At 47.0% G+C, this 22,948-nt stretch overlaps 1 protein-coding gene across 1 annotated transcript in view; it reads left to right on the top strand.

The window, feature by feature from the left end:
* Positions 1-20,311, top strand: part of LOC144597575 (polypeptide N-acetylgalactosaminyltransferase 16-like) — a 132,291-nt gene extending 111,980 nt beyond the window's left edge. Inside the window, exon 16 of the transcript XR_013547761.1 lies at positions 20,263-20,311. The gene's annotated coding sequence lies outside the window, so the exon portion shown is untranslated. The remainder of the gene's footprint in view (positions 1-20,262) is intronic.
* Positions 20,312-22,948: the final 2,637 nt, after the last annotated feature.

The raw sequence follows: 22,948 nt of genomic DNA, 5'->3' as shown, positions 1-22,948 counted from the left end.
CGTTTTTGAGGCCGAAAGGCATCCGCAGCCACTCGAAAAGCCCGAACGGGGTGATCGTGGCGGTCTTAGGGATGTCTGCAGGGCGAACCGGAATCTGGTTATACCCTCGGACTAAGTCCAGTTTTGAGAATACCGTGGCACCCCCCAGATGCTTTTGGGACCATGTGTAACGGGACGCTTCTACAGTTGCGTGCCGCTGCTCCCCACCGTTTATGAAAGAAACACCAGCCGCGCTGGTGTGTTTCTATGTCGCGAGCCTGTTTCAAAATGGCCACCGTCGATGTGGCAGTTTGGCGGTTTTTTTGAAAAGTGGCGGGCGGATGGGCGCCATCTTGGCCGCGCGGTCGGTCGCTCACCGGTGTGGAAACCTGATTTACCGAGCCGGCGCGCTTCGTCTTTGCCGCGACCAGCGCATCCGCCTTCTCTGCAAAATCCATCGGGTCCCCGAACGGGACGTCTGCTAGGACTAAGCGGACGTCCTCTGGCAGCTTCTCGCGGAATGCCTCCTCGAACATGAGGCATTTGGTGTGCTCTCCTGCCAGAGTCATCATCTCTGTCATGAGGACCGACGGCGGTCGGTCCCCGAGCTCAGGTAAGTGCAGGAGTGTGCTGGCCCGCTGTTGTTGGCTGCGGCCGAAGGTTTTCAGCAGCAGCGACTTGAGGCCTGCATACTTGCCGGTTTCTGGCGGGTCGGTGACGTACTGCGCTACCCGTGCGGACGTCTCCGACGGCAGGATGCTCAGTAGGTGGTAGAACCGGGTTTCGTCCTCCTTTACGCCCCGGAGGTGGAACTGGGCCTCCGCTTGGGCGAACCACAGGCGTGGTTGGTGGGCCTCAAGTCAGGTGTCGATGCCTCCTGATGGGACATCTTGGTGATCTGTGATCACGTCGGGGTCACCACTATGGCGAGTCGTAAGGCGATGTGCGTTGAGGTAGATGTTTATTAGAAGGCTAACAACCGTGACAAAACCAACGCTGTAAACGACAGACAACCATAAATTCAACTGTCTTTCTTGGAGTTCAAAAGCAGACTGATTGTTCTCTCCCCTGCGCACCACCTGACCTCTTCGACCAATCAGAGGGTTCGATGGTCTGGACCAATCCCTGTGCCCCTACATGGTCACATTTAGAGTATTGCGTGCAGTTGTGGCCACCCCATTACAGGAAGGATGTAGAGGCTTTGGAAAGGGTGCAGAGGAGGTTTACCAGAATGATTCCTGGATTAGGGTGTATTAGCTACAAAGAGAGGTTGGACAGACTTGGATTTTAGTTTAGTTTAGTTTAGTTTAGAGCCTTTTGGCCCACCGGGTCCGCGCCGACCAGCGATCCCCACACATTAACACTATCCTACACACACTAGGGACAATTTTTACATTTACCAAGCCAATTAACCTACAAACCAGTACGTCTTTGGAGTGTGGGAGGAAACGGAAGATCTCGGAAAAAAACCCACGCAGGTCACTGGGTGAACGTACAAACTCCGTACAGACAGCACCCGTAGTCGGGATGGAACCCGGGTCTCTGGCGCTGCAAGCGCTGTAAGGCAGCAACTCTACCGCTGCGCCACCGTGCCGCCGATTGTTTTCTCTGCAATGCTGGAGGCCGCGAGGAGACCTGATGAAACTATATAAAATTATGAGAGGCAGTCAGGATCGCACTGGGTCTCGGGCGCTGTAAGGCAGTAGCTCCACCGCTACGCCACCGTGCCGCCTGTTAGCGAGTTAGTTTCCTTTCCAACATATAGCAAAAAATCAATCAGTAATACAGTTGTCATTGAGTCACAATGCCGATCTGCATGGGAGTTTTCAGCCCCTCCCTTTGAGTAGCCCGCACATCTCTTTCAACTCATTCCTCACCGCCTCTTCTTTCCCAAACAACAGAGCAGGAGCCTCAGTTTCTCAGTACATGCACTCAGTAACATGGGGACTGCCATCAGCCATTCAGCGCATGAAAATATGGTGTGGTTCAAGGTGAAAGACTGTGGAATGCGGGGGGGGATATTCCATCTGATAAGGAGATTGAGGTTGATTTAATTGCAGTACTGCTTCAGTCCCGAGCATAAATTTGAAACCGGGTCATGACTTTTTAAACTATCAAAAGGATTTTTGTATGCCTTTGAGGAGTCCTTAAGCACGAGGGATCAGATTTTAATCAGTCACAGACCATCCCTGGGTTACAAACACCTGACTTATGGAAACAATTACATATGAGAGAAAACCCTTAACTCAATTCAGAAATTCGTTGTAAGTACATATGTTAGACGGCAGAATTAATAGGTGGAATTAGCTCCCTCTCTCTCGTCACTTTTTGTCATTGTTCTTCTTTCTCATCAGTCTTCTATGTTTAAGACGTCATTCATTGCAAGAATGGGGGTCTGGTTACCACCAAATTGACTGCTTTTTGTGTATTTTTTAATGTACAGACAAAATCAACTTCTGGGCATCTGTGAACACAGAATGCATTCATTACCCAGGGACTGCTTGTAACTATTTAATCAGGATCAAAAAACAACTCCAATAAATTATCAGGGACATATGAGACAGCAGATTAGACACAAGGAACTGATCAAAACACAAATGGCTGCAGGATTTCAGCGGGTCAGGCAGCATCTATGGAGGGAGTGGACAAACGACGTTTCAGGTTAAACTGATCAGTCTGAAGAAGGACCCCGACCTGAAATGTCGCCTGCCCATTCCCTCTACAGATGCAGTCTGACCCATCGAGTTCTTTCAACCTTTGTTTTTTTTGCTCCAGTAAATTAATATGTCTTTTAAAATTCGTTCATGAGACCCCTCGTTCATTCACTGCCCGTCCCTAACTGACCCTGAGAAGGTGGCCTTCTTGCACTGCTGTGGTCAGATGGCAAAATGACTCCCAAAATGACAAAGTGGGGAAGATACACAATCATGAAGTAAACGTATTTTAATCTACCCTTTGTGAGTTATTGTTCAGCACTTTCTAATCCCATTTTCTCCAAAGACGTACAGGTTTGTCAGTTGATTGGCTTGGTATAAATGTAAATTGTCCCTGGTGTGTGTAGGATAGTGTTAAAGTGTGTGGATCGCTGGTCGGTGCGGACTCGGTGGGCCGAAGGGCCTGTTTCCGCGCTGTATCTCTAAACTAAACTAAACTATTGGAGAAAGTGGCCCATCAAGACTAAGCATATTAAACGTGATGTTAATTAATAGAGGGCTTGAATGATCGATGTCCCCTTGTATTTAATCCTAAACCGCAATCACCAACCCTTTCTCCAGCAAGACAGGCATGTTCAATGTGATGGCAGTTCACAGATGTGTTTGTACAATCAAGAAACAGCCTCACTCGAAGCTCCTAAGAGAGTTGCCAAAAGTCTTGGCTTTCATAGACTAGCTCATTATAGAGATTAGCTCCTGGCAGCGAGAGAGTATGTGAAGTTGTGACTGACTCCTCCAAACCCCTGAACCTTTTGATAAAGAATAGCTCACACCAAAAGCCATGATCCTCGAAATGTGGATTCCAATTAGTTGCACAACCCTTCTCTCCCCCCCCCCCCCCCCCCCACTATACCTTTTGCACTTTCCCTTTTTTAAATAATTAAACAAATCCCTTTTGAAAATGAGTCTTGCTCTCGCTGCCACCTCTCCTTTCGCACAGTGCTTGCCAGTCCAGAACAACTCACAGAGTCTGCAGACTCCACATCTCTGCTCTGCTGTTTTGCCAACTGCCTTATATTGATGCCTCTGGCCCAGGGCCGTCTTTACAGCATTATGGGCCCCGGGCAAAGCAGTGTACTGGGGCCCCTACGACAACTACTCACAGGAATAAAAATGTAAATGGTCGATAAAATTAAACATATATTTATTTTATTGGCACTTCCAACAAAATCGGTGTTGAAACATTAAAAACATGCTGTACAGCAACAACTAATCAACATGATAAACATTTGAACAATACACGAGGCTTGAAAAACACAATAATACTCCCCCTCCCCAGTCCCACTCTGCCTCCTCCCACCCCCACTCTCTCCTCCTCCCACCCTCCCCGTCGCCCCCACCGTTACAGGTCAGTGGAGTCAACTGTGTTGTAAGGACTCCCGGACAGGGCCGTTTTTACAGCATTATGGGCCCCTGGGCAAAGCAGTGTACTGGGGCCCCCACCGTTACTCTCCCCCACCCCCCTTTCCCTACCAGCCCCCCCCCCCTGTCGTGCCGGCGAAAAGCACTTACCGAAAAGCACTTAGCGATGGACTTAGGGTGCTACATTGTTGCGAAAAGCACTTACAGATCGCTGTGAGAAGCACTTAGGGATGGAAAAGCAAAGCACTTAGGGAGCTAATTGTTGCGAAACAGATCGCTGTGAGAAGCACTTAGGGATGGAAAATGTTGCGAAAAAAACACTTAGGGACCGAAAATGTTGCGAAAAAAGCACTTATTGAACCTACATTTTTAAAGTAGTATTTATTTATTGCAAGTCACTTAACATACACAGATCAGCATGGGGCCCCTATGCTCGTGGGGCCCCAGGCAAGTGCCCATCAGGCCCATGCATTAAGACGGCCTGCTCTGGCCACACTACCGCTCCTGCCATTGGAAACAGCTTCTCCTTATCTCACAGAGGGCCGAGGGACAGACGATGGCTTTCTAAAATAGGGTTTTTGAACAAACCAGAATAAAAATAGCCGGCAGTAGAGTTTATTTCAGACAGAGCGATCTGCAGAAGAGGTGGGGGCGGCAAATGGCATATTATGATGTATCCGTTTTGCAGAGAAGCTCTTTTGATTACCGCAAAATAGTAAAATTGTGTGTTTTTGCAAAACTGATTTGAAAACACGAACAGAGTTTGAGGCTGGAAGGCTTGCCAAGAAAGCTATAACTCTGCAGGGTTTAAACTTGATTAACCCAAAGGAGTCGTGAGGGAGATCAGGGGCTGGAAGTTGTTACAGGAGTTAATGACAGCAAGTTCGGTAGACAAGCCCAGCGGGACAAGGCAAGAGGAAAGTGAAAAGAGGCTAGGGAGAGGGCAAAGCTTAATTTACTCTTGGGGATAGAGCTGGGTATGTCTGAGGTGTCAGTGGGCCAGCACTTTGGGATCAATCTATTAGTTTTAAAATGGTTATGGAAAAGGTCCACAGGAAAAAGTTCTAAATTGGGGCAAGGTGAATTTTGACAGGAGCTTGCAAAGGTTGATGGAATAGATATTTTGCAGGCAAAGGGACTTCTAAACACAAAATAGCAAGAGTTCACGATGTTCCTATTAGAGAGGTTCAGAATTTATAGGAGTAAATTGGCCATTCGGCCCGTCATGTCTACTCCTGCCTTCTCCCCATAACCCTTGGCACCCGTACTAATCAAGAATCTATCAATCTCCTCTTTAAAAATATCCATAGGCGGCCTCCACAGCCTTCTGTAGCACTAGTGGAAACATCCTCTCCACATCCACTCTATCCAGGCCTTTCACTATTCGGTACGTTTCAATGAGGTTCCCCCCCCCCCTCATCCTTCTAAGCTCCAGCGAGTACAGGCCAAGTGCCGTCAAGCTCATCATATGTTAACCCACTCATTCCAGGGATCACTCGTAAACCTCAAAATCCTCTCCAAAGCCAGCACATCCTTCCTCAGAGATGGGGTCTAAACAGCTCACAATACTCCAAATGCAGCCTGACCAGTGCCTTATTAAGCCTAAGCATTTCATCCCTGTTTTTATATTCTAGTCCTCTTGAAATAATTGCTAGCATTGCATTTGCCTTCCTTACTACTGATTCGACGTGCAAATTAACTTTTTGTGAATCCTGCACCAGCTATCCCAAGTCCATTTGCATCTCCGATTTCTGAATTCTCTCCCCATTTAGAAATTAGTCTACGCCTTTATTCCTACGACCAAAATGCATGATTCCACAATTTGTATTCCATCTGCCACTTCTTCGCCCGCTCTCCCAACCTGTCCAAGTCCTTCTGCAGAGTCCCTGCTTTCTCTGCACTACCTGCCCCTCCACCTATCTTCGAATCATCTGCAAAATTGGCCACAAAGCCTTCAATCGCCTCATCCAAATCATTGATATACAACGTGAAGAGTAGCAGCCCCAGCACCGACCCCTGCGGAACTCCACCAGTCACTGGCAGCCCTTTATTGCCATTCTTTGCCTTTCTGCCATCCAGCCAACGTGCTATCCACGCTAGTATCTGCCCTCTGATACCATGGGCTCTCATCTTCTTTAGTATGCGACACCTTATCAAAGGCCTTTTGAAAATCCAGGTAAACCGCGTCCATTGACGCTCGTTTGTCTGTCCTGCATTTTACTTCCTCAGAAAATTCCAACAGGTTCGCCAGGCAAGATCTCCCTTTCACAAAACCATGTCGATTTCAGCCTATTTTTATCATGAACTTCTAAGTACATAGAAACCTCATCCTTTTGTAATGGACTCAAATCTTACCGACCACTGAAGTCAGGCTAACTGGCCTATAGTTTCCACTCTTCTGCTTCGCTCCTCTTCTTGAGCATCAGAGTAATATTTGCAATTTTCCGATCATCTGGAACCCCTCCTGACTCTGGTGATTCTTGAAAGATCACAACTAATGCCTCTACAATCTTTCAGAACCCTGGGGTGCAGTCCATCCGGTCCGGGTGACTTATCCACCGTCAGCCCTTTCAGCTTCCCAAGCACCTTCTCCTTAATAATAGCCACTCTGCTAACTTCCACCCCCTGACTCTCTTGAATTTGAAGCAAGCTGCTGTTGTCTTCCACTGTGAAGACTGATGCAAAAGGGTTATTCAATTCCTCTGCCATTTCTTTATTCCCCATTATCATTTCTCCAGCATTATTTTCAATGTTCCAATGTTCACTCTTGCCTCTTTCTTACTCTTTAAATATCTGAGGAACTTTGGCTATCCTCTTTTATATTAGTGGCTACATTCATGTTTCATATTTTCTCCCCGTATTGCCTTTTTAGTTACATTCTGTTAATTTTGTAAAAAGCTTCCCAATTGTCTGACTTCCCACTAATCTTTGCAATGTTAAACGCCTTCTCTTTTAGCTTTATACTGTCCTTGACTTCCCTTGTCAGCCACGGTCGCCTCGATCTCCCCCTAGAATCATTCTTCCTCTTTGGAATGAAAAGATCCTGTATCTTCTGAATTATTCCCAGAAATTCTTGCCATTGCTGTTCGCACGTCTTCAGGCCAGATGAGACGTCCTGAACCTGGGCACCAGGTGGGCAACAGCCTTCGGGACTCTCGATCCTCATGACAGAGAACAGTGTCTATCCCCCTAACTATACTACCCCCAATGACAACTGCGTTTTTCTTCCCTCTCCCTTCTCAAATGCCCTCCTGAGCCACAGTGCCATGGGTCGGTTGCTCATCCTCCCGACAGCCCCCAAACTGGTCTGCACACGGAGCAAGAATCTCAGACCTGCTTGACAAGCTCAAGGGCTGAGGGTCCTCTAGCACTGTCCTTAGCTCTGCCTGCTTCACTTGCAGCCACTCCCTTCTCGTGACCCTTGGAAGCGGTTGGAAGCGGTTGCTCTAACGGGCGTGACTGCCTCCAGAGACACAGCGTCCAGGTCATTCTCCCCGTCCCTGATGTGCCACAGCGTTTCAAGCTCACACTCCAGGTCGGCGACTTTGAGTCTGAGTACTTCAATCTTGTATTGAACTTCAAGGCTTGTACACTGGAATTTAGAAGGATGAGAGGAGATCTTATCGAAACGTATAAGATTATTAAGGGGTTGGACACGTTAGAGGCAGGAAACATGTTCCCAATGTTGGGGGAGTCCAGAACCAGGGGCCACAGTTTAAGAATAAGGGGTAGGCCATTTAGAACGGAGATGAGGAAAAACCTTTTCAGTCAGAGAGTTGTGAATCTGTGGAATTCTCTGCCTCAGAAGGCAGTGGAGGCCAATTCTCTGAATGCATTCAAGAGAGAGCGAGATAGAGCTCTTAAGGATAGAGTCAGGGGGTATGGGGAGAAGGCAGGAACGGGGTACTGATTAAGAATGATCAGCCATGATCACATTGAATGGCTCGAAGGGCCGAATGACCTCCTCCTGCACCTATTGTCTATTGACTATAATCAGCCAACACTTGACGCAGACGTGGTCACCAGGAACCACCAGGGGGTGCACCAGCCCCTACATCACACATCTGCCGCACATCGCGTGATCCTGCGATGCTTCCTTTGTGTATCCGACAACTCCTCTTTATACTTCCAGCTTGCCGCTGCTCCACTCTGGGCCTGACCGGTTAGCACTCATATCATCAGCCCTTCTCTCCAAAGCCTCTCGAGTCAAAGCCTCAAGTTGCACGCTTATCCCAACTTGGTACTTACTTCACCTCAACATGGCCGCTCCTAACATGGCGATGGCAGACAGGACTCAGGGAACCGCAGACGACAGGAAATAGTGAGGCTCTGATCAGAGAACGGGAGGCATGGGTAAGGTAAAGACAGCTTGGGATCAATGAATCCCTGGGGGAGGAGGGGATGCAGGATTATAATCAAAAAGTAAATCACGAGGGACATGAGATAGTTTTGGCAGAGGAGTCAAGTCAAGTCAATTTTATTTGTATAGCACATTTAAAAACAACCCACGTTGACCAAAGTGCTGTACATCAGTTTAGGTACTAAAAACGAACATACAATGGCACACAAACATAACAGCACATACATAAACAGTTCACAGCGCCCCCTCAGAGGGCCTCAAACGCTAGGGAATAGAAATAGGTTTTGAGCCTGGACTTAAAGGAGTCCAAAGAGAATTAAAAATATATATTAAGGGATAAAGAGCAACCAGGGGAAGAACAGGATAGGTTAAAAGGATGTCTGAAGATGGTGGTGGGTTGTGATTGTAATCCTGTGACCAGTGAGGTACCACAAGGTAACACTGTTAAAAAATCTTTTGTACTTAATATAATTGTATTTATTTGTTTTTGCATTTATTGCATATACGTTTTTACGCACCGTCAGGATTGGCTATTTTTTAATTTCGTTGTACTCGTTGCAATGACAATAAATGAATATTATTATTATTATTGTAGCGCGTCGATAAAGGCCCGAAATAAAGGCAAGGAGCCAGGTATTTCGGGAACGTATATTTTATTGTACCTCGGTTATCAGACGGGTCTAGTCTGCCGGAATAGCTTGGCGCCCAAACCTTGTCCTTATATACCTGGTCCCGGACTGCCTCCCTGGACTGGTCCATTCCCGTGCCGAGGGGTCGGTAGAAGTATGGTCCGACCCTTGGGAGCCGCCACAGTATTATTATTATTATACAAAGATCCAGGCTAGTACTCTTACTGTTGATTAATTAATAATTTGGATGCAAATGTAAGATACAGTATATGATTTAAGCGATATGATTAGAATAAGGGCGTCGACCCGAAACGTTACCCAGTCCTTCTCTCCAGAGATGCTGCCTGTCCCGCTGAGTTACTCCAGCTTTTTGTCCCTGTCTTCGGTTTAAACCAGCATCTGCAGTTCGTTCCGACTCACTACTGATTAGTATGTTTGCGGATGACACAAAAATTGGTGGTTGTTGATAGTGAGGAAGGGTAATCTCAGGCCACAGGGTGATGTTAATCAGTGGTAAAATGAGATGAACAATGGCAGATAGAACTTAATCCTAATGACTGCAAGATGATGCACTTTGGCAGGAATACTGAGCCTTGGACACGCAATGAATGATAGGGAGTACTGAGGAACATAGGGATCGTGGTGTACAAATCGAAGGATTCCCAGTAAATGAGATCAAGTCTTCTTCAGCCACAGCCAAGAACATAAGAGCAAGGAAGTTGTAGTGGAACCTTGTGAAACATTGGTTAAGTCACAGCTGTTGTGCTGTGTACATTTCTGGTCTCCATGCTTCAGGGAGGAGATGATTGCACAGGTGAAGGAGCAGATGAGACACATCAAGATGGAGCATTTCAGTTCAGAGGAGAGATTGGTTAGACTGGGATTGTCCACCTCAGAAAGAAGGCTGAGGGGGGCACCTACTATGGTCACAGACATAGAATTATACAACACAGACACAGGCCCATTGGCCCAATCCATCCATGTTGACCAAGGTACCTTTCTGAGACGGTCCCACTTGCCTCAACCTGGCCCATATCTCTCTAAATATTTCCAATCTATGTACCTCAGTTCAATTCAGCTTAGTTCATTGTCACGTGTACAGAGGTGCAGTGAAAAGCGTTTGTTGCGTGCTAACCAGTCAGCGGAAAGACAATACATGATTACAGTCGAGCCATTCACAGTGTATAGATAGATCATAAGGGAATAACGTTTAGGGCAAGGTAAAGATCACGGCTAAAGTAAGAAATGTTGCTGTAGGAGTAGAGATTTAAGAGTGTTCAATCCAAATATATGTTAAATGTTGCAATTGTACCCAGCTCTGCTGCTATTTGGCAACTTGTTCCATATATCCAACACCCTCCGTGTGGAGAACCTGCCCTTCAGGTCCTCTTTATTTCCTTTTCCCTCTCACCTTAAAGCGATGTTCTTTAATGTTAGGCTCCCCCACGTTGGGAGAAAGACTGTGACCGTCCATATTACCTCTGCTCCTTATATATTTTTTTACTTCTATCAGATCCTCCCTCGGCCTCTATCACTCCAGGGAAAATAGTTCCAGCCCATCCAGCCTCTTCCAGAACCAGCAACCTGCCGGTGAATCTTTTCTGCATCCTCTCTAGCTTAATCACATCCTACCACTTGTACGGAAGCCAGACCTGCCCACAATGTTTTAGATGCAGAATCACCAGCATCTAATACAGCTGTTACATGATGTCCTGACTCTTGAACTCAATACCCTGCGTAATCATAATCATACTTTATTAGCCAAGTATGTTTTACAACATGCGAGTAATTTCATTTCCCATACAGTCGTACCAATAAAAAGCAACAGAACACACTAAATACATTTTAACATGAGCATCCACCACCGTGACTCCTCCACATTCCTCACTGTGATGGAAGGCAAAAAAAAAGATCAATCTACTTCCCTTCTTTGTTCTCCCACGGTTGGGGGCCTCGAGCCTTCCGTTGACGGGACGATCTTGGCTCCCGTAGCCGGTGGTCAGACCCTCCACGTTGGGGCGATCAGTCTCCTGCATCGGGGGGGATCTCCGCTCCCCCACGCCGGGCGATCGATCGGACCCCGGATCGGGGCCGGTCGAACCTTCTGCGATTTGGAGCTTCCCGACATCAATCTCTACCCGAGACTGCGAGCTCCTCGATGTTGGAATCCGCAGGCCGCCCGTGGTTGGAGTGTCGATCCCAGGCAAGGGATCACAGGCTCCGGTGGTAAGTCCACAGCCCCACGGTGAGGCTCAAAGTCAGATACAATCCGGAAAACAGTCGCATCTCCGGCAAGGTAAGAGATTGAACAAAAGTTTCCCTCGACCCCCCCCCACCCCCCCCCGCCCACCCCCCACATAAGACAAACCGGTGAACATTAACACAAACTTTTAAAGCACACTAAAAATAACAAAAGAAGACGAAGGAGGCTGCCATCGCTGACGGCACCACCTGTCATATAATGAAGGCAAGTATGTCGTACACCTTCTTCATTAACTTACCTATTTAAATTACCACTTTCGGGGAGCTGGCTACTTGTACCTTTTGGTCTCCTGTTCCAAAACACCCCCCTGGACCCTGACATTCACTGTCTACAGCCTGCACGTTCCCAATGTTGGGGGAGTCCAGAACAAGGGGCCACAGTTTAAGAATAAGGGGTAGGCCATTTAGAACGGAGATGAGGAAAAACTTTTTCAGTCAGAGAGTTGTGAATCTGTGGAATTCACTGCCTCAGAAGGCAGTGGAGGCCAATTCTCTGAATGCATTCAAGAGAGAGCTAGATAGAGCTCTTAAGGATAGCGGAGTCAGGGGGTATGGGGAGAAGGCAGGAACGGGGTACTGATTGAGAATGATCAGCCATGATCACATTGAATGGCAGTGCTGGCTCGAAGGGCCGAATGGCCTCCTCCTGCACCTATTGTCTATTGTCTATTGTCTATTGCTCTGGTTTAACTTCCCAGAATTGATCACTTCACAATTGAGCGAATGAAGTTTCATCTGCCATTCCTTGGTTCACTTTCCCAGTTGATATAGATCCTGATGTGACCACCTTACCTGCCCACCAACTGGTCTCATCCATAAACTTTCTTATCATAATATAGATGACAAAGAATGCAAGTCGCTCTAAAATTCAAACTGTGTTTAATAGCACCGTCTAATGTCTGTGAGGTGCAAGGTAGGGTTTTTATTCAGTCATGGCATATTCCAACGCTGTGCGATTCTGTTCAGGTCTTTTGTAAAGTGTAGGATCAAGGCTCTATCTTCCAAATGTTTCTTTCTCTATTTGCTGGGGCTGTCTTTGCAGCACAGAGCTTTTCTCATTGATCCAGTTTAGTTTAGCTCAGAGATACAGTGGGGAAACAGGCCCTTCGGCCCACCAAGTCCGTGCCGACCAGCGAGCCCCGCACATTAACACTACCCTACACACAACTGAGGACAATTTACATTGATACCCAGCCAATTAGCCTACAAACATGTACGTCTTTGGAGTGTGGGAGGAAACCGAAGATTTTGGAGAAAACCAACGTGGTCACGGGGAGAACGTACAATCTCCGTATAGGCAGCATCGTAGTCGGGATCGAACCGGGATCTCTGGCGCGGCAAGTGCTGTAAGGCAGCAACTTTACCGCTGCGCCACCGTGCTGCCCCAAGCTCTTGTTGAAGGGCTGGTATGTCCAAGTCACTGGTTAATAACTGCAGGGCAGGGAAAGGAGAATTGAAAACTAAGAACAAGATAGATTTCACCAACAGTGCTTTCTATCAATGATTAAAGTCCCAAGCTGAATGTAAAATGAAAAACACCTGCGCCTATTGTCACAACAGTACTCAGTGACATGATGATTAAAACAAATTGCATCATGTTGCGCAGACATGGTGGGCCAAAGGGCCTTTTCCTGTGCTGTGCTTCCTAGATATGCTGGGGTGCTGCAAGGACCATATTAAACTGAAAGGCATAATCCAACCACTTTATAAAATACTGGTGGAATCACACTTGGACTTCCACTGTGCAGTTCCACTCCAAATAAGAAGGGCAATTTGGAGAATTCCACAAGAGGGATGTGACTCACCTTTCAGCCTGACCTCCGGCAATATGATAAGGTTTAGGAGGGGCAGAAAAGGTCCAATCACTAGCTTCCAAAACTCCATCAAAGTGATTTTCCGCATCTCGAATCTGAGCCTGTTATTGTGTAGGAAAGAAGTGGAGATGCTGATTTACACCGAGGATAGTCAAATAACTCAGTGGGATAGGCAGTATCTCTGGTGAGAAGGAATGGGTGACGTTTCGGGTCGAGTCTGAAGAAGGGTCTCGACCCGAAACGTCACCCATTCCTTCTCTCCAGAGATGCTGCCTGTCTCGCTGAGTTACTCCAGCATTTTGTGAGCCTGTTTTCTAAATTGCCACGATTAGTTACAGTGATTTCATGGACGACTAAAGGTGAACCAAGTTGGCCTTAGTCTGTTACTTTGTGGAAATTATGAAATAAACCGGTAGGATATTATGAAATGATGCCAATGAGATTGCAATGTTAAGTAAAGATCCTGGAAAGTGTGAAAACAAAACAGGATTATTGTAGAGTGTGAATTTGATTTGCTGAATAACTCACAGGGAGGGGCTTTGAAGAGGCAGAATTTGTTTGATGCATCCAGGAGAGTTATTTGAAACAGTAGGTAGATAGTCCACACCAGACCTTGTACTGGGAAATGAGCCTGGCCAGGTGATCGGAGATTCAGTGAGACCACATTTTGAAAACAGTGAACACATTTCTGTAAGTTTTAAGATAGTTACAGAGAACCATAAGACTGGTCCTCGGTGGGAGTACTAATCTGGGGGAGGCTAATTGCCATAGTATTAGGCAGGAACTGGAGAAATTTGATTGCACTACAGGGGATAGGTTTAAAGGGAGAGGGGGGAAATTTAAAGGAGATGTGCAAGAACAGTTTTCTTATTAAAACACTGTGCTTAAAAGGTGCTTAGATCGCACTGCTAGGAAAAGAGTGGGAACAGATTTGATAGCAGCATTTAAGAGGTATCTAGACAGACACATGTGACAGTCAGGGAATAGAAGGATTTGGGCGAAGATAGACACTAAAAGCTGGAGTGCATCAGCGGGACAGGCAGCATCTCTGGAGAGAAGGAAAGGGTGACATTTCGGGTCGAGACCCTTCTTCAGACTGGTTAGGGATAAGGAAAAGAGAGATATAGACGATGATGTAGTGAGATAAAGAACAATGCATGAAAGATATGCACAGTGTGCAGGCAAAATGGGATTAGTTTAGATTGTCATCATGATTGGTGCAGATGTAGGTGAATGGCCTGCTCCCATGTGTATTGTTCTATGGTCTATGAAGGAAGACATGTCAACCAAGTTTAGTTTAGTTTAGCTTATTGTCACGTGTGCCGAGATACAGTGAGAAGCTTTTGTTGCATGCTATCCATCAGGTCTCATGTCAACCTCCATCTTCTTTGAGGGGTTTGCCACAAAGGTTATGTTCTTATGAAGCAGAGAACCTTCGGTTTAACACACAAAAACAAGAACGTTTATTTTACAATGAGGTAAGTTCATGTTTTTCTACCTCTTAAATCACTGAGGCAGACAGGCACCTCCACCGCAGAACCTCGTTCAGTGACTTTCTTTCCTGCCAAGCTCGTCTTGGCAACTCCTAGCATTGAATACTACAACACTCAAGAACAAGCAAAAGCCTGTTGGGCAGAAAGCTGTCTTTCCATAACATAGATTCATACACTTCTTGGACTGTCATGCATGAGGTATGTGAAGTCCAACAGCATTATTATCTCATTATATCACTAACCTTCCCAAAGTCTGAAGAAGGATCTCGACCCGAAACGCCACCCAATCCCTCTCTCCAAAGATGCTGCCTGTCTCGCTGAGTTACCTGCACCTCCTCCAACCTCATCTATTGCATCCGCTGCTCTAGATGTCAACTTATTTACATCGGCGAAACCAAGCGCAGGCTCGGCGATCGCTTCGCTGAACACCTGCGCTCGATCCGCATTAACCAAACTGATCTCCCGGTGGCCGAGCACTTCAACTCCCCCTCCCATTCCCAGTCTGACCTTTCTGTCATGGGCCTCCTCCAGTGCCATAGTGAGGCCCACCGGAAATTGGAGGAACAGCACCTCATATTTCGCCTGGGCAGTTTGCAGCCCAGTGGTATGAACATCGACTTCTCCAACTTTAGATAGTTCCTCTGTCCCTCTCTTCCCCTCCTCCTTCCCAGATCTCCCTCTATCTTCCTGTCTCCACCTGTATCCTTCCTTTGTCCCGCCCCCCTGACATCAGTCTGAAGAAGGGTCTCGACCCGAAACGTCACCCATTCCTTCTCTCCCGAGATGCTGCCTGACCTGCTGAGTTACTCCAGCATTTTGTGAATAAATCGATTTGTACCAGCATCTGCAGTTATTTTCTTATACCGCTGAGTTACTCCAGCGTTTTGTGTCTATCTTCCCAAAGATCTAATTTCACTCCCCTTTTTTTCCCCCAAAACCACCTTCAAACTATAAAAGTCCCCTCACTGACACTTCTAATTAAGTTCATAAGTGATAGGAGCAGAATTAGGCCATTCGGCCCATCAAGCCTGCTCCGCCATTCAATCATGGCTGATCTATCTTCCCCTCTTAAGCCCATTCTCCTGCCTTCCCCCCATAACCCCTGACACCCGCACTAATCAAATACTAAATTTATTTGGTCTTTTTGTTCTCTGGCCTGAGTCATACCCTTCACTTTGTTTTCTTACTTGAAACAATTAAAAGGCCCCCACCTTCCCTTTGGAACTGGAGCAATACATGGTCTTCAGAATGATATCTGGTGAAAGCAACCGTTCTAAGGGGCAGTTTTGTTCCTTTGTGAAGAATGCTGGAGGAGCATTGGGAACAGGAGTCTGCTCAGTCACAAAGCCTGCACGCCCTTATTACCCAGAGGTGGTGACAGTGAGCTTGACGTTGACAGGCTTGGTATGACTGAAGGATTCCTGGGCAGCCTTACATGTCAGTGGAGTCAACTGTGTTGTAAGGACTCCCGGACTGGGCCGTTTTTACAGCATTATGGGCCCCTGGGCAAAGCAGTGTACTGGGGCCCCTACCGTTACTCTCCCCCACCCCCCTTTCCCTACCAGCCCCCCCCCTGTCGTGCCGACAAAAAGCACTTACCGAAAAGCACTTAGCGATGGACTTAGGGTGCTACATTGTTGCGAAAAGCACTTACAGATCGCTGTGAGAAGCGCTTAGTGACCGAAAATGTTGCGAAAAAAACACTTATTGAACCTACATTTTAAAAGTAGTATTTATTTATTGCAAGTCACTTAACATACACAGATCAGCATGGGGCCCCTATGCTCGTGGGCCCCCGGGCAAGTGCCCATCAGGCCCATGCGTTAAGACGGCCCTGCTCCCGGATGTCCCAGTTGCTCACCATTTTTAATTCTCCTTCCCATTCTCGTCCTGGCCTTTCTCTCCTGACTCTCGTCTAAGGCCACATGCAAACTGGAGGAACAGCACCTCATATTCCACTTCGGTAGCTTGCAGCCCAACGGTCTGAACATTGAATTTTTCCAGGAACTATATACGTGCACTCCTAGATCCCTCTATTCTACAAAACTCCCCAGAGCCCTGCCATTTCACTGTGTCAGTCCTGCCCTAGTTTGACTTCCCAAAATGCAACAGCTCGCACTTCTCTATATTAAACTGAATTCACCATTCCTCAACCCACCTTTCCAACCCACTTAAGTCAGTAGCGCAGCGGTAGAGTTGCTGCTTTACAGCGAATGCAGCGCCGGAGACTCAGGTTCGATCCTAACTACGGGTGCTGCACTGTAAGGAGTTTGTACGTTCTCCCCGTGACCTGCGTGGGTTTACTCCGAGATCTTCGGTTTCCTCCCACACTCCAAAGACGTACAGGTATGTAGGTTAATTGGCTGGGTAAATGTAAAAATTGTCCCTAGTGGGTGTAGGATAGTGTTAATGTACGGGGATCACTGGGCGGCACGGACTTGGAGGGCCGAAAAGGCCTGTTTCCGGCTGTATGTATATGATATGATAAGAAGGGTCTCGACCCGAAACGTCACCCATTCCTTCTCTCCTGAGTTGCTGCCTGACCTGCTGAGTTACTCCAGCATTTTGTGAATAAATACCTTCGATTTGTACCAGCATCTGCAGTTATTTTCTTACACTAAAGATAGACACAAAGCGCTGGAGTAACTCTGCAGGACAGGCAGCATCTCTGGAGAGAAGGAATGGGTGACTTTTTGGGTCGAGACCCTTCTTCAGACTGAAGAAGGGTCTCGACCCAAAACGTCACCCATTCCTTCTCTCCAGAGATGCTGCCTGTCCCGCTGAGTTACTCCAACATGTTGTGTCTAGCGTTGGGGTAAACCAGCATCTGCAGTTCCAATCCACTTTGTGTCTTTTTTTTTACATTGTTGTGAGTCTAGCCTCATCTGTACACCAGGCCTGGTGAGGTGGCAACTGTCATTCGTGAAAACACAACACTTCTCTCAGATGACTTTGAACTTAAGGCTTGCACATGGACAATATTATCTCTTGCCATGTGCTCATTCACTAAGTCCTTCCAGCCATTAGAAAGAATCACTTCTATTAGTTTGCCAGTGAGGTCTGGTCAGCCAAAGTGGTCAGATGTGAAATTCTTTCAAGCGGAGGGAGGTTAGAAAATATATCTCACCAAAATGATTTAAGAGAAAAAACACTGTGCAGAAGGAACATCAGGGAAAAGTTGCAGACAGCTGGCGACTGGGTGGCTTAGGCAATTGCTCACTGATCCAGCCGGCTAGCAAGGGGTGGGAGAGCCAGGAACAGAGCTGGCAACAACAGCCAAGCAAATGTTTGCAGCAAAGGAACAAAACTCAAGAAACACATGCAACTAATTATGTAATAGACATATTTATAAAGCAACTTTCCCAACATCTGGACACAGTTTATGAGGTCTCACAAACGACTATTTGAAAATTTTAAGTTGGTTTTTAACAAGGTGCTTCTTGATGGCTAATTATTTATCGGAACATGAAAGAATTCCCTTGCTTTATTTCTGAATCTTTAAATGGGATCCTGTTGGTACAAATCAGTGGAGGTGGACCTTGCATTGTCATCTTATCCCCCAGCAGACCTGTGATGGCAGCACTGGGAGCCTTGCCCCTCATTAGGATCCCAAACTGCTGGAGCGGTGTTTGAGTTGGCAACCATCAGGATTTCACTGGGGTAATACCAAGCTGCTGGAGTTAATAACGGTGGCTATTCTATGGTAGTAATAGGGTAGTATTACACAGCAGCAAGACCAAGGAGTTAGTGGTGGACTTTAGGAGAGCCATACCCCTGTCCCCTGTCTCCATTAAGGGTGTGGATGTGCAGTTTACCAAGGGGTACAAGTGCCTTGGAGTGTACCTGGACAGTAAACTACTTCTGGGAGGTGGTCTTGGATGGGAGGATGCTCCTCAAACTGCGGAGCATCTTGGACAATACAAAAAAAAACTTTATTCCAGTAATAAATATTTACAAAACATTTTCTTTTCAAAAACTCCATCCGACATTCCCGGAGGTTATACATTCAATTCAGATATTCATTGCCAGATTTACACAGAATCCCTTCCCTTATTTGGAGGGGCGTCTCTCTCCACCACACCCTGCCCCCCGTGTCCAGCAGCGGAAGGACCCTAGACTGTGGTCCTCCCCCACAGGGCCTTGGCGTTGGCTGCACCGAGCTTCAGTGCGTCCCTCAGCACGTACTCTTGCAGTCTGCTGCGGGCCCAGTCAGCAACATTCCTTGACGGACAGCTCGCTCCGCTGGGAGGTCAACAAAGCTCAGGCAGACCAAAGAGCGTCTTTCACCGAGCTGATGACCTTCCAGCAGCACTCGATGTCAGTCTCCGAATGCGTCCCTGGGAACAGTCCATAGATCACAGAGTCCTCTGTGACGGAGCTGCTTGGAATAAATCGTGACAGGGACCCCTGCAAAGCTCTCCAGACTCTCTTGGCAAATCCACACTCTGCGAAGAGGTGGGCCACTGTCAACACAGCTCACCCCCTCCATGACACACTGGTCAACCTGAGCAGCACCTTCAGCAACAGACTGGTCCCACCGAGATGCAGCACAGAACACCACAGGAGATCCTTCTTCTCTTTGTCTATCAATCTGTACAAATCCTCCCCCTTCGGTCGTGGGGTAGACCGTGGAGTATAATCACGGAACTATTTATTTTAAAATAGCTTGCAACTCCAGCATTGAAATGCACCACTAGTCAATATGAAAAGTTCACATCGAAGGTAGACGCAAAATGCTGGAGTAACTCAGCGGGGCAGGCAGCATCTCTGGAGGGAAGGAATGGGTGACGTTTCCGGCCGAGACCCTTCTTCAGACGGAAAAGTTCACATGTAAAGGTTGATTTTAGTCTAGTGGACAAAGCAAGACTATAATCTTTCCAAAGAATTGATTAACCACAAAATGTTTTGCGGACAGATCCAATTTGAAATGTGGAAAAATTGGAAGCAAACGTCATGGATAGAGTTATGGGGAAGCGAAATAAGCAAAATGTGGAAGAGACGAAAGGAATGGGTTAGGAAGACTGAAATGGTGGTGGCTGGGAGGAAGCTAGTGTGCAGCATAGTTACAGCAGGGACCCACAGAGCAGAGCAGTCTGCTTCTGTAATGCAAATACCTTGCTAATGGATACGTTTAAAACACTGTCGTGTTTTTAACACGCGCCAATCCTGGTGTGAGCTTTTCGCATTGACTTGTGGGGCTGACCCTTTTCAATGCTGGAGTTGCAAGCTATTGAAAAATAACGGAGATGAGGAAAAACTTTTTCAGTCAGAGAGTTGTGAATCTGTGGAATTCTCTGCCTCAGAAGGCAGTGGAGGCCAATTCTCTGAATGCATTCAAGAGAGAGCTAGATAGAGCTCTTAAGGATAGCGGAATCAGGGGGTAAAGGGAGAAGGCAGGAATGGGGTACTGATTGAGAATGATCAGCCATGATCACATTGAATGGCGGTGCTGGCTCGAAGGCCCGAATGGCCTCCTCCTGCACCTATTGTCTATTGTAAGTCTATTGTAAGTAGTTCCGTGATTATCTCGTAACAAGCAGGGCACAGTGCACTGAAATTGTTAGTTTCCACCATTGCAAAAAGTCATCAAGTGTTGGAGATGTGAAGCACAGCCATTAACTGCCTTACCTTTGCTGTATTGCCCACCAGAGTCCCGTCTGTCCAGCAGCTCTGTCCAGCACAGGGGTTACAGCCTAGAAAAGAACCAGTGGGTGGTGTGTGCTGGATATGCACAGAGGAGATACCATCACCACTGGACAAGTATCTCAAGGTTCTTGGACCGAGATGGCAAATCCTGGCAGAACAACTGAAAAGGGAAAGGAGATGCTTTCTACTCATCGTGAAGAGCACAATGCAGGTTAGACGCAAACTACTGGAGTTGCTGAGCATTTCCATACTATTACACTGTGGCAAGCAGAAGCTGGGAAGTGTGGATGTTAGAACCAGACTTCCAGCTTCACTGTGGCCATCCTGACATCACACTGGGAAGCAGCATTCACCGCAGCTCTGCCGGAGGTCAGTGGGAGTACTGACACTCTGCACCGCACGTGGTTAAAACACAGTCAGAGTGCACGAGTGTGCCAAGAATGTCTTGGTGCACGCATGAGTCTGAAAACTTCAGAGACTCTACTATCCGCCTTGCAGGAGATACACTACATGTCCCCCTGGCCCACTGCCTGCTTCAGTCAAATATCCGAGCTGAAACACATTGAATTCCCTCAGGACATCAGGCTTCCAAGATGGTGCCCAGCCCAGGCGACCATTTGCATGCTAGCCACAGAAGCAGATCTACAATCACATTCTACAATCACTCCTCCCACTTAAATCTCTACTCCTCTAGCAACATTTCTTAATTTAACTATGATCACTAAACATTATTCCCTTATCAAGTATCTATACACTGTAAATGGCTTGATTGTAATCATGTATTGTCTTTCCACTGACTGGATAGTGCACAACAAAAGCTCTCCACTGTACCTTGGCACACATGACAATAAACTAAAGTTTAGTTTAATTTAGAGAGACAGCACAAAAACAAGCCCTTCGGCCCACCGAGTCCACGCCGACCAGCGATCCCCGCACATTAACACTATCCTACACACACGAGGGACAATTTACACATACACCAAGCCAATTACCCTACAAACCTGTACATCTTTGAGTGTGGGAGGAAAGCGAAGATCTCGGAGAAAACCCACGCGGTCACGGGGAAAATGTACAAATTCAAGTATAAACAGCTCCCGGAGTCGGGATGGAACCCGGGTCACCGGCGTTGCAAGCGCTGTGAGGCAGCAACTCTACCGCTGCGCCACCGTGCCGCCCCAAACTGAACTGATTTCTCCTGACAGCACCAGTTCCTGCACTCTGCCCTTGCACCTGCCAGAACAGTCCCAGTCCTGGTGGACCAGAACAGTTTGAAGTCAGCCCCTCACAGGGAGGTAAGTGCCTCACTCAGATGGCTTGCAACACCGCCACCTAACGTCGAGAACATAGATCATGCTTCCACAGTCTGGCCTCAGAGACAGCCAGTTCATCACATCATGCTGGGTCACACAGATAAGGCCCTGGCTAGGAAGTTAGGAGATATGTGCATTCAGTTTTAAGTTTGTTTCCCTTTAAATTTCTGCAAAATGGCTGATTTGGTTGAATTGGGAAAAAAACCCAGGAAGAGCACTTTTGTGAGCACCTTACACAGACTCACAGCGAGCTCTAACAGACAGACATTCACTCACCTCAATAGAATGCTCTCTTGTCGAGCACGGTATTTTGAATAAAACATGAGCAACACGGAAGAAATTACAATTTCAATAGTCAGGGTAGCAATTACATGGAGCGTTGAGCAGAACCATCTGGAAACTTGCCAGATTCCATCGCATTTTCCCTTCCTCTCTCAAGTCTGTGAATGGCGCTTGAACTAATTTCACTTGTGCCATTCTGCACAGTCTGGCAAAGCTAACAATACAACTCTGTGTTACTCTACACGAGGAGTCACCCCCCAGTACTTTGGCCGAGTATGAATTGGCTTTAAAAATGATTATTACAGCCTATTTGAAAAACTTTATGTGCGCTATACTGGCAGATCCTACCACACTTGAGTAGAACAAACAGGTAATGCAAAAAGAGCAAGGAAATAGAATGCAGAATACAGTGGCAGGCCTACGAAGTGCAGATAAAAACGCAAGGGTTGCAACGAGTAATTGGAAGATAAAACCGGTGGTACGTACCTACAAGTTTTAGGATCTTCTGCTTGATGGGAGAGGGGAGAAGATAGAATGAACGGTCCTAGAATACGTTGGCTGGTTTCCCAAGGCAACGGTGAAATATAGATGGAGTCTATGGGAGGCATGGATGCTGGTTTGTGCGATGGACTGGGCTACATATACTACGCTTTGCCATTTCTTGTGATGTAGAGCAGAGCGGTTGCCACGCCAAGCGTTGATGCATTCTGATTGAACATCCAAGGATACACATTTATCGAAAAGGTGGCACAGTGGCAGAGTTACTGCCTTACAGTGCCAGAGACCGGAGTTTGTTCCTGATTACGGGTGCTGTCTTTACAGAGATTGTATGTACGGTGCTCCAGCTTCCGCCCATACTCCAAAGATGAGCAGATTTGTAGGTTAATTGGCTGCTGTAAACTGCCCTTAGTGTGTAGGATGCACAATTGAGATAACGTAGAACTAGTGTACTGCTTTGGTCAGTGCAGACTAGGTGGGCCTGTTTCTAGATGTGTCGGTATTACTATTGAGTGAAGGTAACTGTGGAGGTATGAGGTATGAGGGAGGAGGTGGCTAAAGTTGACTGGAAAGGGACTCTAGTAGGAATGACGGTGGAA

Source organism: Rhinoraja longicauda, chromosome 10 (genome assembly GCF_053455715.1).
Source record: "Rhinoraja longicauda isolate Sanriku21f chromosome 10, sRhiLon1.1, whole genome shotgun sequence".
Taxonomy (NCBI): Eukaryota; Metazoa; Chordata; class Chondrichthyes; order Rajiformes; family Arhynchobatidae; genus Rhinoraja; species Rhinoraja longicauda.
This window is presented reverse-complemented; position numbering and strand designations above follow the sequence as displayed.